The sequence below is a fragment of the Bos indicus genome, chromosome 29, assembly GCF_029378745.1.
Source record: "Bos indicus isolate NIAB-ARS_2022 breed Sahiwal x Tharparkar chromosome 29, NIAB-ARS_B.indTharparkar_mat_pri_1.0, whole genome shotgun sequence".
Lineage (NCBI taxonomy): Eukaryota > Metazoa > Chordata > Mammalia > Artiodactyla > Bovidae > Bos > Bos indicus.
In genome coordinates, this window is record NC_091788.1 from 37,889,911 (window position 1) to 37,910,049 (window position 20,139).

Here is a 20,139-nt window from a genome sequence, read left to right on the forward strand (position 1 = left end):
GTCCAATGGAGCCCCATTTCTCCCCAAGGAACTTGTGGGCTCCTCCCCCAAAACCTGGGGGGAGCTTAACAAACCCCTCACTGCCCCCATTCATCCAGGTAGGATAGGAATCTCCAAACTGACTGCCTTTTATCCATCTTTGTACGCAGGGTGCCCAGCATAGGCCAGGTGCTTAGTGCATTCTTGATCCATGAAAGTATGAATGAATGAATGAACAGGCCATCCACAAAGATGACCCACATCACTGCTTTGAAAATAAATATCTCAGTTAGGAACATCTAAGGAGTTGGAAGGTCATCTATGACTTGAAGACAGAAGCTATTTTTATTTTTTATTCTTTGTAAAATTTTTATTGGCATATATTTGCTTTACAATGTTGTATTAGTTTCTACTGTACAGCGAGGTGAATCAGGTATACTTATACATACATCCCCTCATTTTGGATTTCTTTCCCACTTTGGAGAAGGAAATGGAAACCCACTCCAGTATTCTTGCCTGGAAAATCCCATGGACCGAGGAGCCTGGTGGGCTCTAGTCCATGTGGTCACAGAGTCAGACACAACTGAGTGACTAATATATCCCCTCATTTTGGATTTCCTTCCCGTTTAGGTCACCACAGAGCACTGAGTAGAGTTTTCTGCACTATGCAGTAGGTTCTCATTAGTTATCTATTAATATTTTATACATAGCATCAATAGTGTTGTGGTTGTTTAGTTGCTAAGTTGTGTCAGACTCTCTGCGGCCCATGGTCTGGGGCACACCAGGCTCCTCTGTCCGTGGAATTCTCTAGGCAAGAATACCAGAGTAGGTAGCCATTTCCTTTTCCAGGAGATCTTCCCGACCTAGGGATCAAACTCGTCTCTTGATTGCAGGCAGATTCTTTACCGCTGAGCCACCGGTAAAAAACTGACGTATGAGCCTGCTTATACGTCACCCCAATTCACCCCACGCGTTTTACCCTCTTGGTATCCTTACATTTGTTGTCTATGCCTATGCCTCTGTTTCTGCTTTGTAAATAAGATCTTCCACCATTTTTTTCAGATTCCACATGTATGCATTAATATACGATATTTGTTTTTCTCTTTCTGACTTACTTCACTCTGTATGACAGCCTCTGGGTCCATCCACACGGAAGTGAAAGTCACTCAGTCGTGTCCGACTCTTTGCGACCCCATGGACTGCATAGTCCATGGAATTCTCTAGGCCAGAATTCTGGAGTGGGTAGCCTTTCCCTTCTCTAGGGGATCTTCCCAACCCAGGGATCGAGCCCAGGTTTCCTGCATTGCAGGCGGATTCTTTACCAGCTGAGCCACAAGGGAAGCTCAAGAATCCTGGAGTGGGTATGGAAGTTGCTTTTAAAGAGAGAGGAGGAACCAGCCTGACCTGGACAGCAGGAGCCGGTGGGTTACAAGAATGGGTGAGAGAACTGCACCCATCCGCCGTGCCCGGGGAGGGGGGGTGGGTCGGCTTCTGGGAAGACGTGGGGCCTCACCTGGGGCAGTCCCAGAGGAGGGAGGTGACAGTGACGGGGCCCGGCCTCAGTTTCCTGCCTTTAGATGCTGAGGGCCAGGCCACATGGGTTCGGGATAATGAGGCCCAAGTCTCATTCTCCTCTGCCTAGGCTGAGTGACCTGCCAGGGGTTGAGGGGGGTGGGGGCGTTTCAAGCTGGAGCCTTTGCCTGGGCTGGAACAGGCACGGATTGACCATAGCTGATTTCACCCAGCACTGGGAAATCAAAGAGGCAGATTCCAGGGTGTGGTGCTGGCTGGGAGACGGGTCACTCAATGAATCTAAGTGGCTTTCCAGTGAGCAAGAGTCTGTTTCCAGCTTCCCCACCCTAATCTTTGGCCACTAAACTGGGGCCTGATGCGGCCACGGCCCACTGTCACCCCCTACACACACCCCGACTGTGGTCACACTCGGGTTGGCAGGATGAACACACAGAGCCGTGGATCCAAACTATGCTGAGATGCTAAGAACACAGAGAAGCCAGCCCTGGCGGCTCCAGTCCCAGTGGGGGACTTAGAAACCATCTGCTTGGTTTACCGTTTCTGCAGGCCAAGAGGACAGAGGCCCAGCTCAAGTCAGGATCCGATTTGGGATCAGAAGCCAGGGCCTCAGACCCCGTGTGTACTGCACCATGGGGAGTTTTCTAGATAAAATCAGGGCTTCCCAAGAGGCCTGAATCAGCAGGATGTGGTATCGGCCTGCCCCATAGGGGGCAACCCCCATTCCCCATTGCTCTATAGACCCTCTGACTACCCAGCCTGAAGTTGGGGTGAGCAGGGTCACAACTGCCCCCCACTGAAGAGTTTTCTCTCCAGAAACCTGAGGGAAATCGGATAAACCAAAAGGCACCCGTAGAGCCATCTGGAGTTCTCCTGGCTCCAATTTGCTGTGTGACTTTAGGTGAGTCTCTTTGCCTCTCTGGGACTCATTTTCCCGGTCTACATGAGAAAGAGTTTGATCTCTGAGGTTCCATCCAACCCTAAGAGGCTGTGAATGTCCAAGCCTGGACTCATTCTTATGGTGTCCGAGGGATTCAGCCCATCAAACATAGCTGGTTACTAAAAACAGAAAGTACTCCCCAAAAGGTGGACTGTTGTCTAAGAATTTAAATCCAAGTACCAATGATCATTTTTTTTTTTCACCTGAAATTTAATTAAAGAAAGTGAACAGTTGTGCCACCTGCAAAGCATGCCCAAAGATGTTGTTGGCTGGTTGACAGTTGCAGCTCACTCCATCTGTTTATTATTATTTTTTATTTAAAAAATTTTATTTGGGCTTCCCTGGTGACTCAGATGGTAAAGTATCCACCTGCCATGCGGGAGACCTGGTTCAATCCCTGGGTTGAAAAGATCCCTGGAGGAGGGCATGGCAACCCACTCCAGTATTCTTGCTTGAAGAATTCCCATGGACAGAGGAGCCTGGCAGGCTACAGTCCATGGGGTCACAAATTAATTAATTTTTAATTAATTATTTTATTTAAAATTTTTTATTTATTTATCTTTGTAGAATCTCCATTACCCGACCAGAGATTAAACCCCGGCCAGGGCAGTGAAAACCTGGAATCCTAACCACTAGGCCACCAGGGAACTCCCTTTATTTTTTACTTTTATCTACATTTGCCAATGAGTCTGGAACATTAATTGGGCATTTTGGCCACAATGTCTTGAGCATGCTGAAACTCCCCTTAGATGAGAAGCTCCTGGCTGATGGGGACTTTTTTCTTCTATATTAGTTGTGGCATGTGGGATCTAGCTCCCTGACCAGGGATCAAACCTGGGCCCTCTGTATTTGGAGTGTGGAGTCTTAGCCACTGGACGACCAGGGAAGTCCCTGTAATTTTTAATCAGAGAGCCTGATGGGAACTTCACATCGAATCCAACCTCCTCTCTTTACAACTGGGAAACTGAGGGGCAAAGCATAAATTTTATTTAGTCCAGCACAAATTTGTAATCTTGTTCATTTTACTTCAAATCAATCCATACAAGTCACTGACATTTTAATCGAATGGGATTTTTCAGGGGTGGAAGATTTGACAAGATTACTTGAAAATGAGGGGGAATAACTAAGAAATGTTTGAGAAAGAAGAATAATGTCCTTCCACATATCAAGAACATAGTTAAGCCTACAGATTTACAGAAATTAAAACTGGTTATACCATTTTGGGACTAGATTAGCTAAGGGAAAAGAAGAGAAAATCCAGAAGAAGACCCAGATTTTTAACAAATTCAATAATGTCGTGTTTCTAATCAGTCAGGGGAATGAGGAGATTTCAGATACTGGTTTTGAAACAAGTTCTCTCCTTTTCAAGAAAAAAGTTAAAAACTTTAAAGATGATTTAAAATAACTGAAACAAGTCACATCTCACACCAGATTTGAATTAAAGATGTATGTTATAAAATAAAACAACAAAAATTCTAGAAGAAAATATAGGGCAAGATTTCTGTAACTTCAATGTGGAAAATTTCTAAGTATGACATAAAACCAGCATCCATAGGGACTTCCCTGGTGGTTCAGTGGTTAAGACCTCACTTTTCAATGCGGAGGGCTTGGGTTTGATCCCTGGTTGGGGAGCTAAGATCTCACATGCCTAGTGGCCAAAAAAATCAAAACATAAAACAGAAGCAGTATTGCAACAAATTTAATGAAGACTTTAAACATGGTCCACATCAGAAAGATCTAAAAAAGAAAAAAAAAAAAGGCTAGCATTCATAAGGAGAAAGAAAAAGAATGTTGACCACATAAAAAATTTAAACTTATGAATAGTGAATAATAAAAATAAAATGGCAAGTGGAGGCAAAAACATTTGCAACATATGTAACAAAGAATTAATATCCATGATATATAAAGAGTTTCTATAAGTCAACCAGGAAAGATAGACAACCCAAAAGAAAAACAGGCAAAAAAATATGAAGAGGTAATTAACCAGTAAAGAAAGACAAATACGCACCAAACATACGAAAAAAAAAAAAAAAGTCAGCTTCCCTGACATTAAAGAAATAAAAATTTATTTTTTTAAAATTTATAGCACTAGATATTTTACACCTATTATATTGGTAAAAGTTAAAGACTGTCGGTAACATCCAGCTTTGAGGACGTGGGGGACATTCATTCCTACCATGATGCTGATCACGTCCACTGGTTCAACTTTCTTAAAAAAATTACCTCAGTATCAGCATTATCTTTCAAATTTTTAAATGCTCATACACACAAAGCAACACCACCTGGGAAAGGCATCCTAAAAGACACTAAACACACATGCCTATGTTTGCCGACTTCTCCTTATAACAGGGGAAACAGATTAAATGCTGATGAAGAAAATGATAAAATAAATCCTGGCACACATATTTCAGATGATTGGGCAGATATTAAAGAGAATGACATAATCCACGCATACCATCATAGAAAATCACTCACAATTTATTGGGAGGTGAAAAGGGGAAGAAATTATACAGTATATATGTATATAATATCCCATTTTGTAAGTAAGTAAATACAGATTCAGACCAGTTCTGGAGAGGGACATCCAATGGGTCACCCATCGTAAGTTTTGGGATGTCTTCTACTGGAGCAGTTCCAGAATAGCCCAGATCATAGGAGGTACTGGTTTTGAGACCCAGGTACACATCCTAGCTCTGCATCCCAACAGCCATGAGACCGTAGTCAAGTCACTAACCTCTCTGTGTTTTGCATTTCCTGATCTGCAAAATGCAGGCACTCATAGTGCCTATACTTCATATGACTGATACAAGCATTAGTAACTGAGTTAACTACTATAAAGGTTTAAAATTATACCCGGCACACTGCAAGCACTCAATAAATGTAACTTTCTCTTTAAAAAAAAAAAAAAAAATCAAACCAAACTTTAAGCCATGGTAGTATCTGTAGGGTAGGCTTAGTGGAGAATGATGGAGATAAAGAAAGGTTTCTTTTTAAGATGTTTATGTTAGCATCTTTGAATACGTTTTTATGATACATATAATATTACATATGTATACTGTGTTTGTCTGTGTAATTAACAGCAAAACAATATAACCGCACAGGCCCCCCACACAAAGACATTATTATTTTTTATTTTAGAGATGAGGAAACCGCCCCAGTTTATATCACTTGAGACACTCAAACACTGTGAGCTGAGATGGAAGTCTAGTCTCAGCTTGCCTGAACTGAAAGCCAGGTAGGACCCTTCCCTACCATGGCCCACCAGCCCTCAACCTAGAGCTTGGCCGTGTGAATTGCTGGCTTGGTTGATGATGGCTTGGGAAGCGATCAGGCATTATTTCTTCAAGTGCTGTATTTAACGTTTCTGATCATCAAAGTATTGTAGGCAACGGGGGAAGTATAGATAGGTTAAGAAGCAGGAAAAAAAAAATACCAACCACTCAGAGAAAATTATTACTAATATTTTGACATGCTTTTTCCAATATTTTCACTGCATTTTAAAAACATAGTTGGTATTACATTGTCCATATGATTTTGTATCTTTCCTTGAAAATAACATTGTATCAGAGTCATCTTCTTGCATTATTAAAATTTTAATAAATATCACAATTTAAAAACATATCATTGTTTTAAGTAGTGGTATTTTATCCTCTATTTCATTTCATCCTGCTTACCCACCCCTCCCCACCCACCCACCTAACCTGCAGGCACCAAAGTGTCTCATCTGAGATAAAATGTATTGAGTACATACTCTACGCCGGGCACAGAGATGACTAAGACATGCCGTATCTCATACCACACAGCAAAATTAATTCTGGGTGGATTAAAGAGCTAAAGAAAAAAAAATCACAGAAAGACTTGAATAAAGTTGATGAGCATATTTATCAAACCTTGGTGAGGGGGAGGACTTTCTAAGCCTAAAGCTATGGGAGAAACCACAAAAGAAAAGATCACGAGATCGGGCAACTGAATGTCTTGATACCCTATAAACAGTGAGAACAAAAAAGTAAAGGTCAAATTGCAACCTGGGGAAAATATCTGCAACAAATATGACAAAAGATCAATAGCCATAATATATAAAGAGCTCATACAAATCAATATAACACACCCAATACATAATCAGGGAAAGATTTAGACCCGGGTTATCCAGTATGGTAGTAATCAACTACATGTGGCTATTGAAATTTAGAATTGAAAGAATTTAATGTAAATTAAAGACCCCAATGCTGGGAAAGACAGAGGGTGGGAGGAGAAGGGGGCCACAGAGGATGAGATGGCTGGATGGCATCACCGACTCAATGGACGTGAATTTGAGCGAACTCTGGGAGATAGTGAAGGACAGAAAAGCCTGGTATGCTGCAGCCCATGAGGTTGCAAAGAGTTGGACTTAACTTAGTGACTGAACAACAACAATAACAGTAAATTAAAGAGTTTAGTAAATTAATTCAATCTACATTTAAGCCAAGCTAAAAATTCTGTTTCTCATTCAAACTAGTCACATTTCAAAGGCTCAAGAACCACATTTGGCTTGTTGGAAACCCATTAAATAGTGTAGATACAGAGCATTTTGATCATCACAAAAATTCTGATTGGAAAGTGCTAATACTTTCCACAAAAAGAAGACATGCAAATGACTAACAAATACATTTTAAAAACTTCATTCTTCATTCTTTGAAAAAGAATGCAAATTAAACCAAGGTAGCATTTTATGCTCATCTAATTAGAAGTAAATCAGACACTGCTAATTGAAGAGTGCAGAGCGACTGACCATCTGTAAAATAATTTGGCAACAGGAATTTAGAGCTGTAAAAACTCTTGGCTCAGTAACTCAGGTTCTGGAAATATATTCTCAAGAAATCATCATAAATACAGAAGCAAGGATTTCCCTGGCAGTCCAGTGGTTAGTCTGTGCTTCCACTGCAGGGGGAACGGGTCGGGGAACTAAGATACCACATGCATCAAGGTGCAGACAAAAGAGTTTTTAAATAAAAGAGAAAAAACTGAAATACAGAAACAGTTTTATGCAAAAGCTTACAAATCCCTGAGTGATTTTACATTCAGAAAGAGAACCCAGTCTCTGGGAAGTGATTATATTCACTCTAACTCATAAATCATTAATAATTTTTTTTTTTTTTTACAAAAAGGTCTACTTGGGAACTACCTATGAGATAAGATTAGGTTGTTTTAAAAAAAATCTTTCAAAACTAACCTGTGAGGATGACATCAACTATTAAAATAGAGGGCCTAGGGCTTCCCAGGTGGCACAGTGAATAAGAATCCGCCTGCCAAAGCAGGGAACATGGGTTCTATCCTTGGTCCGGGAAGATGCCAAGGAGCAACTAAACCTGAGTGCCACAACTGCTGAGCCCGCAGGCTGCAACTACCAAAGCCCATGTACCACATGCAGAGTAGCCCCTGCTCGCCACGACTAGAGAAAACCCTAGTGCAGCAATGAAGGCCCAGTGCAGTCAAAAATAAATACGTTAATTAAAAAAAACAGGACCTATATATGCATAAAATGCTGTCATATATTGGAAATAAATATCATGGGGTGATGGGATTCTTAATATTCTTTATGCTGTTCGGCAACTTCTGAATTGCTAACAATGGTCGTTTGTGGCTTTCACACAGAACTAGAAAAGTTATTGAAAAATTCAGAGGAAGAGACCTAACCCAGTGATTAAGAGCATGGACCTCAAAGTCAAAGCAGGGCTAGCTCTTCGACTTCAGACAAGGTCACCTCAGTGTCCTCACCTGTGAAACTAACACCAGCCCTGCCTCGTAAGGTGGTGAGAAAATTAAGCGAGATGTCGCCTTGCAAAGAGCTAGGCAAAGTCTGAGCACACGCAGACCATACACAGGAGCTACAGCTTTTATCGACACAGGCAATGTTTATTCACACTATTGCAGGTCAGACCAAGACCTAGAATCCTCTATCGAATATACTCTCAACTGTGGAAAGATAGACTTTAAACATATGCTTTTTTCAAAACTCCAAAAAGACAAAAAGAAGCTATTCCAGACTAACAATGGTCACTTTGGGGAGATGCGGTTATGTGTTTCTTTCCTCTGTTGAAAGCAGCATGAACATACCCTTCTGTGCTTTCCAAAGTTTTTCAGGTGAGCATGCAATCTTTAGAATAATAATATGCTTTAAAAACAAAAAGCAAAGCTGGAATAAGTGTAACTGGCTGTGCTATAGAGATCAGGTTTAAGCCAGGTGGCCAGGGACACGTAAGTGAAGCATTTGCAGGATGGCCAGAGCCCGAGGGGACCATGAGGATCTCTGGGTGATGAGATTCTGGGGGTGATTTACATTTTTTAATGTATTTTAGGTATCTTCTGATTTTCACACAGGGGGTTATTAGCGAGTATTGATTATTCTTTTCTAATCCGAAGAAGGGTAGTTCAGAAAACTAAGCTCTCTGATCCTGGGTTGGGGAGGGAAAGTGGGTCAGACAGAGACAAGCACTACGGGGCTGGGGTTGAGGGTTAGGAGGAGGGCAGCACGGCGACCACGGACACCCTGAGAGGGGCTCACTCTGCTGGGCCTGCAAGTGCGGGGTCTGGAGGAAGCAGCCCTTACTTGCCTCCTTTCCCCTCGCCCCCCAGGACAGCTGCGAACGCACTGGGGAAACGGTGGCAGGTCACCTGGACTGGAAAGCGGTCCTTTTTTGTTTTCTAAGCTTCCCATAAAACATCAGTGAAGTTTTTCACTATCAGAGGAAATAGGAGGGGAACTTGAGCTTCACCGTTCACATTGCTGACAACAAATCCATCTCATTTCTGTCACCAAGAGATTTTTTCCTCTGAGAACCGGGGAATGGCCATCCCCACCCCCAAAGCGGCGCCTCATCATTGCAAGCCCTCCTAAAGCCCCAGGCCCCAGGCCATACCCCTGGGGAACAAAAGAGAAACATTTAACTTCAAAAAAGTTCAGGATGTAACAGGGAACAAACACCTTCTCCCAGTGTGGGATGGGCCGCTCCTCTCTCTGCTCTGTGCCATTCCCTCTCTTGATTTCCAAGCTCCTCAAACTCCCCAGGGCCTCAGACAAAGCCTGAGAAGTCTCTTTGTCAACCAAAAGGAAGGGACTGCTGGGGCTCAGAGTCAGATCTGCTCGGCCCAGCACACTTCTGAGGCGCTGAATTTAGACTGTTGCTTGAAATGAGTGGGTTGTCGACTGGCGTGTGAGAAGCCACTGGTGATGCAGAGAGAGGCGGAGAAAATGCGGGGGCTCGGGGGTCCGATCACAGGACCTGAGCCAGCTTATCTGTCCACAGGCAGCGGCCCTAGAGGGGGACAAGATCCTCGGCTTGCTGTTGGTAGCAACGTGGCAGGACCTCAACGTGATCACACCAAGTTAAGTAAGGTCAGACAGATACAGACAAATATCACAGGATATCACTTATATGTGGAATCTAAAATATGATGCAAGCGAACTTATCTATAAAACAGAAACGGACTCAGACAAAGAAAACAAAGTTACGGTTGGCAAAGAGGAAAGTGAGGATCAATTTAGGGAGTTTGGGATTAACAGATACATAGTACTGTATTTAAAATAAACAACAGGGACCTACCGTATAGCACAGAGAACTCTATTAAGTATCTTTTAATAAACTGTAATGGAAAAGAATATGAAAAATAATATATGTGTGTGTACAACATTGTAAATTAACTGTACTTCAATTTAAAAAAAAGATGCTGGGTTTGCAGGGTTGCAGAGCAGTCAATGAAATAGCCGATGATGCACGGAAAGTGCTAGTAAATAGGAACTCCCGCCAGCCTTTGTTCTGTTGTTGCCATGGCAACAGAGAAGGCCAGAGAGCTTGGATAACAAGGGGATGAAAAGTCCTGGGACCCAGATTTGAAGTCCCAGACGTCTTTCCACACTGGCCTTATGGTTACCTGACCTGGGGGCCTCAGTCCCCTTCTCTGTACAAAGGGGTTCACATCACCTCCAGCCCCAGCAGCCAGCACCAGGCCAGAAGCTCCTTATGGCAGGACTCGGGAGCCAAGGGAAATGCAGGCAAGCTGTAACCTCTGGCAGAACAGTTGATCACTTGCAGAGCCCAGACAAATAGCACAAAGCCCGGGTCCCCAGGCAGCGGTTTCCTCCGAGGGGGAGAAGGTGCATTTTCTGCAGCAAAGCCCAGCAAACCAACCAAACAAGAGACCACGCTTTCACGCTGCACGGCCTCGTCCAGCCTCTGAGGCTCGAGGGCCTTCTGAGGCAGCATTGAGGCATGGAGACTCAGACTGAAGGTATGTGCCTTCTCCCCAAACAAATGCACAACACACATTGCATCAGGTAGCTCATGGAACCCTGAAGTACAAACTGGACCCCTGGGGCAGGCCGGGCCCCACCTGGGGCTCAGGGTGAACCTAGACAGTGGCCCCCACCATGCGCAGAGGAAACAGAAACCAGGCTGGAGGGGAAGCAGCCTCGGTGAGTTACTAGGCAGGGCCTCCATCCTCAGTTCTGCAGCCTGACCACCCGTTCCTTGACTGGTGTCGTTCTGGCTGCCTCTGAGATGGCTCATCTCCTCTTCCAGGGCCCCCTTAATCATGGGCAGAACAAAGAGAGGTCCTCAGGCCCTAAAAGTGCCCCTTTTAGATTTACTCATGATCTGGGGTCAGTGAATAACAGGATTCCCCAAAACCAGCTCTTTGAGTGCTGGGGAGGGTCCTTGGGCTAAAAGATCCCACTTTCAGAGATGACAGTCCCGTATCCCTCAGCTCCCTGACACCCTGGCCCCAGCATCAGTCTCCAGCCCCAGCATGCAGCCGCACTCTTGAGGGACCCAGGCACTGGAATGACACCCAGTTGACCAGGGGAGCCCTCTTGAGAAATCCTCAAGCATGTTTTCAATCTCCTCTTCCCTCCACCAATCTACTACCAGGACTTGACCTGGAACCTCACAGTTCAACCCGTGGCCATGGTGACTCTACCTTTAGCAGAGCCTGTGGAGGAATGAGCTCTCAGGATTACTGAATTTTAGACTTTCAGCTTTTCTGCCCCAGCTCCTCGTCAGAGAAGGGAAGTCGGAAGGGAGCTCAGAAGAGAAAAGAACATGGAGGGAGATGGGGCAGCCCATACCTCACTGCAGAGTGGAAACCAAGGAGGGCTTCCTGGGGGAGGAAGCCTTGGTCCAGGGCCTGGCTGAGGGTGAGAGCAGGGGCAGGAGCAGCTCCAACTTCCTTCCGCCCCCCTCCCACTCCTTCCTACGCCCCGCCCAGCCCTCACCCTGGGTGCACGGGCCCAGTGTCATGTCAGCACCTTCCTCCGCCCGACTGTCTTATCAGGACCAGGGCCAGCCCTACACGCTGAGCAGACCAACCTCAGAGGGACACCAAGGGCAGGCCCTGAGCTTGCCCCCCTCCCACGCAGGTCCTGGCCTCCACAGACAAACAGCCCAGGCGAGTGCCAGTGGGTTATGGCTTACAGGCCACGGGGCCACGTTTTACCTTCCAGCTTGTGACAACCTAGCAGAGCGGTGCTGGCACAGAATGAAGGGAACATCACAGTTTGCGTGCTGGTTCTGATAAGTGGATCCAGAGTCTCACAAACACCTTCCCTTCTGGAATATTGGGCACGGGGGAGTGTGTCGGTTCACCCAAAAGCAGGCTTCCTCTAGTAGACAGGCCCAGTGTGGCAAGCGTAGGGGTATCCTGCTGGGCTGACATTCAGGAACCCTGGATCTTTGTTGGTTCTTTAACCTGCCAAGCGACTAGGGGTGTGTCACTAAAAATGGGGCCAATGTTATCTGTGCTGCCTTCCTCCCCATGGTGGTTAGAGATCAGCTACAACAATGAATGTGAAAGTTCAGCTCTGGGAGGATTGACAGTCAGAGTTGTTATTGATCATGCATAGCCACCACAACCCTCCCCTGGATGTGGGGGGGCGAAGGTAGGGGGAAGCAGGAACCCTCCCCCTGTTTTGCAAATGAAAAAAGTTGAGGCTCAAAGGACAGCAGTTTTCACTCCAAAATGTCAGGAACTGGTTTTGGCTTGAACTCTTTCTCAGAAGGCAGCTGGAATCTCTAGGCTCTTGAGGGTCTCCATGGCCTGGCTAGGCCCCCTGGGTTCACCAGGCAGTCAGAAGGAGGTACAAATAGCCAAGGATTTAGTATCAGGAGACATGAGTTCAGATCCTGGTTGTTGCTTTTTCCCCCTGGGGTGTCGGAGTCACTTCCCTTAGCTTCGGTTTCCTGGTCTATAGCATGGGGGCAGCCCCTCCTACCCCCAACCCCCACATCTGAAGGGGCTGTGAGATGCTGCTGGAAAAAGTGCTTTACAAAGTGTCATGCCGCAAGAGAAGCACTATAGTTGTCCAAACCACTGACCACCCAGGCCACCTCAAGGCTGCTCTGCAATGAGAAAAGCACCTGCCTCTGTAATTGTGGGTTTGTGTGTTTCACACTCTGCCTTGTCTCCAGCTCTTTAGAGAAAGTCCTGTCTACTCTTTTATGTGCAGGCATCTGTGGGTGGCAGCAGAGCTTCAAGAGTAAAAATAAAGTGGACTTTGTACGATGACCCAAAGCCCGTCGTGTAGAATGGATGAATGGACTGTGTTCTCATCACACAATGGAACCCTCCTTATACAGCAACAAAGAACAAACTTCCGCCATAACATAGTAACACCGATGGATTTCCCGAGCATAATGTCGAGTGAAAAAAGCCAGACACAAAAAAGTCCAGACTGTGTGATACCATTTAGATAAAGTTCAAGAACAGACAAAACCAAACTATGATGATAGAAGTCAGGATGGTGGATACCTGGGTGGGGAGGGGTGGATGACAAGGAAGCAGAGGAGGGGGGCTTCTGGGTACTGGTCAGGTTGTGTTTCTTCATCTGGGTGCTGGGGACATGGGCGTGTTCAGTTTGTGAAGTCGCTGAAGCTGTGCATGTGTATCTGCACTCTTCTGGGTATGTCCTACATTGCCTTCTCCATAGAACAATCTGTAAATTAAGCGTCTGAGTTCAAGTCTGAGCTCTGCCATTAATGAAACTCTTGGCTTCCACTTTCTCCTCTCTCCACTGAAAGATAGGAATATTAATGGTACCTGTCTCTGATGGTCCCAAATGTCAACTGTTTAAATTCCACCTTCCTGGGGCTTCCCTAATGGTCCAGTGATTAAGACGCTACACTTCCACTTCAGGGGACATGATTTGATTCCTTGTCTGGGAACTAAGATCCCACATGCTGTGCAATGCAGCCAGTAATAATAATAATAATGATAAACACATTAAATTCCATCTTCCTGATATTTACTTTGTACAAGTATTAATATTTTTCCTTTAAATCAGCTCAACAGTTTAAATAATTTAAAATAATATTTTATGTCATCCTTACAAATTATGGGTTTGGTATGCTAATTATCTGTTTTCTAGAGTATTAAATTAATATAAATTAAAACAAACACATAGTTATTGAGATAAAGATGTTCATCTGTAAGCCACCCCAAATCATCTTCCATATCAGTGATAATGGCATACTCAAATTTAAAAAAAAATGATAATGAGTACTTAGAACACGTGGTGCTGTGCAGACGCTCGGTAAGTAGAAACCACTAACACCATCACCATCACCATCATCACCACATACAGGTCCAATAAATACTTACTTCCAGTTCATCTCAGAGGGTCAAACCAACATGCCCTGCCCTCAGCAGAGCTTAAAGAATTAAGGATGTGGAACCCATTCTGAAACTTGGGGATCTGCTGGAATGCACACCTAGGTGAGGGCTGCACACAGGTCTGGACTGGGTGGGGGCTCCGGGCTACACCCACCCTCCACCCCAGGCCAGGGCTGACTCCTCTCCAGATGCCTCTGCTACCCCGCCCCTTTCACCAGGCAAAGGCCAAGCACCCCTGGGCCCACCCCCACATTTCACACAGCTTCAGGCTCCTCATCACTGAAACAGGGCCAGTGGCCATGGCTCTTCGGAACCTCCCACCAATGGGTCCAGATCACTAGACAAAGTCATCCTAGGAGAGCTCTGGACACTCAGTAAATAAAGAAAAGTGTGTCGCAGTATTATCTCAAAATTGTCCTCTGAGATTGCCAGGGTACGCTGCCTCAATGAGTTGGAGTGTCCATTCCAGAATAAAAAAAATCCCTGATCCTGGGACTTTGCTGGTGGCCGGGGGGTTAAGGCTCGGCACTCCCACGCAGTGGTACGGGTTTTCTTCCCAGGGCAGGGAACTAAGATCCTGCAGGCCGAACGGTGCGGTCAACAACAAAACAACTCTGAACCTGAGAGTGGTAATAAGCCATTCGGGTTGCCCTTCTCTTTAAGTAAATTCAGCTAATCAACAATCAGATTTATTGGAACTAGATTGGGGTAGGGGTTATTCCATTTTCTAAAAATGTTTTTGGTATTTAGAATGGCCATAACTGTTGATTCAGATAATTTTACTTAAAGGAAATAAAGGTATGAAAAAAGTATTTGTGTAAAAATACTTATCACACATTTATTTTTAATAACAAAAAAATTAGAAAGTAAACAATACAAATGTCCAGTAATAGGAATTAAACAAACATCAGGACTTTTATATATTAGCTATTGAACAGCCATTCAAAAACCACGTTATATAAGTCTATGACATAGGTAGACACTCAAGATATACGTTAAGAGAAAAAAGCAGCTTATAAATACGTCCATATATACATACATTGATGTATGTATCTATCTATAGATGTATATATCTTTCTATGTGTCATATAAATACATACATGTCTTTTATTTATATAATACATATATCATACATGATACTGATTTATAATATTTATAAATTATAATTATAAATACTTTATTTATAATTTCATTTATAATTATAAATAAAAATGTATTCCTTAATATGTTAACAGTGGTCATACTATATGATAAGATTGTGGGTGGCTTTATTATTTTTATACTCTACTATACTTGGTTGTTCTCAATAAACATGCATTATTTTTATTATTAAGGAAAATCATATAATAAAAAAGTTATATGTCATATATAATTATACAAACAAATACACGGAACTTTTAAAAAAGGTTTTCTGCAGATCCCTTTTATGTTATTAAATTTATCATAAAATCACAATACACATTTTTTGAAAAATAAAACTAAGCAATACAGAGGTGCATAATAAAAACAAAAACTCAACTCAACCTCATTTTTCCATTTCTACCAAGTCTTGTCCCCCATAATTCATCTCTGTTATTATTATTTTGATGAATATTCAGCAAAACCTTTTTCTGTGAATGTAGAAACATATCTGGCTATTCAATTCACTCATATTTTTATGCTATGAAAATAAGATGGCAATACACAAATTGTTCTGAAATGTCACTAAGCAGAACGGCTGTCTCTCCACGTTGGTATGTTGTGATCTGTGTCCTCTCTCTTCACTGTATCATATTCCAGAATAGAGTTGGAGTGAAACCTATTTGCCTTTTGTCCTATTTTTCATTATCCCTCCGTGGCCTAATACCCTTGCATTTATTGATTTGCACACTGAGGAACACATGAGAGCTCTCTAAAAATAACACTGTGTAAGAGCATTTTTTTTTTTTAATGTGACTTTTGCCATTTTATCCTTCAAATAAAGGCTATATTGATTTTTCAGGTTGTTTTCGATGGTATTCTTTAAATAACATCCCAATCCAGACTGAGGAATCTAAGGGACCATCTTGGGGTAGGGGGAGACATCCCCAGACACAGAGCCTATAAAAGGCTGAGTCAGGACTGACACCCAACTCCCCCAACTTCTAGACCCTTCTCACCTGTAGTAACATGGTTATTGTGCTAAAAGGACCCGGAAGCCTTTCCCCTCAGCGTGGAAAACCAATCTCACCACCAAAGCAGCAAACTCCTGCTCATTCTTCAGGTGTCAGCTTGGATGTCATTCCCTCCAGGAAGCCTTCCTTGACTTTCCCAGAGATTAGGCTCATGCATAGTCCCGGCTGCCTGTTGGATGGTCTCCCCAACTAGATTGGAAACTCAGTGCTTGGAGGTAGGAAAATGGTGTGCTGGTCAGTCTCTTTCCTGTGCCCATGCTCAAAGCCTCCCTGTCATTCATTCATTCATTCAATAAAGAGCTGTGTGCCAGTGCTGGGAGAGAAAGGATGGGTTGGAGAACAAAAGAAAGAAACAGAAACATTTCCAACAAGCACCAGGACTTTAGAAATGCTGAATGTTTCCGTATCAAGCTGGAGACCCTGGTGCCGTGAAGCCGACTGTGCTGACGACCCACTTTGCACCTTTCCCACAGGGCACTCAGCCAACCTCACAACATCCATCCAGAGAGGTTCTGCTCTGCCCATTTTCCAGATGGGATATAAGGCTGCAAGAGAGGAGGCTGCGGCCAAGGACACAGAGCAGGGTCTCTCCACCTCCTAGGCTCCCCATCTATTATAATACAGCAAAAGTCCTCAAAGGGCAGAGGAAGCAGCCGCCTGAGAAAAGAGAGAGCGCTGTGCTGACGAGGAGACCTGGGGGCTCAGTCCAGATCTCATTGTTGGTTAGCTGTGTGCCTAGGGAAATTCACCTAACCACTCTGATCTTCAGCTGAAAAACGGGCTCAGTTAACACTTGTCATACTCTGTCTACTAGGTGGCCTCATTTTCTCAATCCAAACCTAAGCCTTCTAGTCGATTAAGTCTAATCTTACAGGAGCAACAAAAGAGAAACTGTGAATGCTGAGTCCTCAAGATGTGTGATTTGCACACGAGCCATGGGCTGTGGGACATTTCTTGCACACCCAGCATGGGGAGGCCTGCAGCAGGTCTGGTGGGATGGCAGTGAAAAAGGCAGGTCAGTTCATTCAAGGGCATCAGGTGAGCCTCCAGGCACATAGCCCTCATAAGGAAACATGAATAAGTCCTGAGAGGCTGGGGTGGATGGGGCCTGAGTTGACCAGCCTCACACTCACCCAGAGGAGCAAGTGCACTAGGATTTATAAGCTCTTCAACTATTTTTGCCTGGAGAATCCCGTGGACAGAAGAACTCAGTGAGCTACCATCCATGGGGTCACAAAGAGTCAGACACGAATGAAGTGACTTAGCATGTACGCATGCACATGTCATTAAATGATGGAAACTTCCAGAAGCCCTGTAATGCAGGGCTTATCCCTACTCCCAGTCTCAGAAAGGGGAAATTACTTGCCCAAGGTCACACATCAAGTCAAAATGGAAAGTTGGCATCAGGGCCCCCTAAACCCTAGACTCTCCACCCAGAAATGACCATGATATCAACTCTGGTTTCTGGAGCCCTTACCAGGAGCCAGGACTGTGCTATGCTCTTTATATACATTACACGCTTTATCTTCAAACCGTCCCATTTTACAGATGAAGAGTTTAGGTAACTGACTTGAATCCTTGACTCAAGGTTTCACCACAGGGATATGAGACCAGTGTCATCAGATGGCAAAACCCAGGTCCCAGATGTGGCTGGGAAAGGTGGGAGGGAGGGTGCCCCGACCTGTCCCTGCAAGTTGCATGGCCACCCAGGACTCCAGGAAAGTACACACACTGAGCCACTTTACAGAGCCAGCACACGCCTATCCATGGCAAACTTGGGTTCTCTGCACTCTGCTCCTCCCACAAAGCCCTGGCACCCGACGACACCTTCCCACTAGAGAGAAAGAGTCAAACAGTCCAGGTTCCAGATCAGACAAATCTCCCATCTCCAGCTCCCACGTCGGTGCAGCCTGGGGGCAGGGGTCCTAGAACGGGAGACTGGGGCCTTGGCATCATTCAAATCCCTGGTTTGCAGATAAACCAACAGAGGCACTGAGTGATCCTGTGAAGCAGAGGTGGGACCCCTCCACCACCTCAGTTACCCACCCAGATTCAGAATCAGACCTTTTGCCCCTCCTCCCCACTCCTAGTCCCCTAATAAAGATCTGATTGAACTGGAACAAAGCGGTGGGGGTTGGGGGCGGGGGGGGGGGGGGGCGAGAGGGGAGGGGGGCGGAGGGGCAGTGCACTTCCTGAGGTGGTGGGGAAGGAGAGCTGCTGTTAAGACTGTCTCCACTCCCACCCTCCCGCCTCCACTCCCGGGCCCCAACTCCCCTCCAGGCTGCCAAGAACAGGTTTTCAAGGATTTAGGTCACTGAGTCATTCAACAAACAAATACGTGCGGGGGTTCTTCCCGCCCACCGCGCAGAGCAGAGGCGCCTCCTCTGGCCACAGGGCCATCCCCGGGTCCTCGGGTACCACCCCATAGATTCATCCATTCATTCAACAAGCGCTGAAGTCCTACTATGCACCGGTCACATTTCACTTCATCCTTCGTCTCCTCCCGCTGCCCCTCCCCCTCCCAGCCCTCCGCTCCTCCCCCTTCTCCTCCAAGTCCCCTCGTCCCCTTTGCCCTGGCGAAGAGGGGCAAATCCTGAGGGGCGCTGGGGAGCTCGGGAACTCGGAGGGCTTGAGGCAGCGCTGGGTGACTGAGGGACAGACACCCGCAGCCCCCGTGGTTACCTGGTGTGGGCCCGGGCAGCGCAGGCAGGCGCTTCTCCCGCGGAGGCCGACGAGGTACTGACACGGCCCTGGGGTGGGGGTTGGGGGGTGATAACCCCCTCCTCACCCCCACCTTCGGCCTCCACCCAGGGCCGGGCGGCCTGGAAAACCCAGCCCCTGCTCAGCCGACTTCCTCTTGTGTCATGGAAAGTACGGGCGCTGGGGACAGGAAACTCCCGCCAGGGACCTGGGGTCTGAGCAGGGACAGCGGGTCTGGAGGCCTGGGAGGGGTGGAAGGGGGGCTGAGCGAGGGGGTGGGAGGCCGGAGGGAGGGGCTGGAGGAGACGGACGGGGGCGTCTATAGACGGCGGTGGCTGGGGAGAGGATGGACGCTTTAGGGGTGTGAGGATCCCTTCCACCGGGACGAGGTCAGGCAGCTACCCGAGGTGCTGCGTTGCTTTCAATTTTCCAAAGACTTAACAGAAAAGAGTAAAAACCACACCCTTGTCTGTAATGAAGACTCTGAGATCAAGTAAAAAGCCAAATTTTTTGTTTGTTTTCTTTGGGTATATGCGGGGGGAGGGTGGTGGCAAAGGTTGTGGAGTGAGATATACGAGGGTTCAAATCTTAGTTTTAACCTCCTGAGGCCAAGTAGCTTAGCTTCTGAGCCTCAGTTACCTCCTCTGTGAAATGGAAAGCTCCACCCACTCCCCACAGTGGTTGGGAAGATTGAAAGAGGTCACGCCCCTGACATGGGGAGGTGCACAAAAAAATCTCTTTCTCCCTTTTGGGCTGCAGTTGTGTCAACTGAGTGTGGTAATAGGGGCCATGAAGGGCCACTTAATACACAGCACTAGTGTGACCTACAAAAGCTTCCTAAACATGGAGTGTTATTTATTTATTTATTTTAGGCCACAGCGGCATTGGGAATCTTACTTCCCCCACCAGGGATCAACTGGAGTCTTTGTAAGGGAGAGCGTGGAGTACTAACCAATGGACTGCCAGGAAATTCACAACATCGTTTTAAGAGAAAAATTATCCAGAGGGTGGGTCCTTGGAATATAAGCAGAGTGGGGTCTGCGTCTCTGGTGCTTCTCCAGGAAAGAATACTGGAGTGGATAGCCATTCCCTTCTCCAGCGGGTCTTCCCAACCCAGGGATCAAACCCAGGTCTTCTGTATTGCAGGCAGATTCTTTACTGTCTGAGCCACCGAGGAAGCCCTTCCAGTGCTTAGCC

At 45.6% G+C, this 20,139-nt stretch overlaps 1 long non-coding RNA gene across 1 annotated transcript; it reads right to left on the reverse strand.

Moving 5' to 3' along the window:
* Nucleotides 1-4,908: 4,908 nt before the first annotated feature.
* Nucleotides 4,909-19,152, reverse strand: LOC139180718 (uncharacterized). The gene is made up of 2 exons (XR_011564975.1): nucleotides 18,925-19,152; nucleotides 4,909-16,555 (listed from the first exon to the last, which is right to left on the reverse strand). It is a non-coding gene; the product is annotated as an uncharacterized lncRNA (long non-coding RNA).
* Nucleotides 19,153-20,139: the final 987 nt, after the last annotated feature.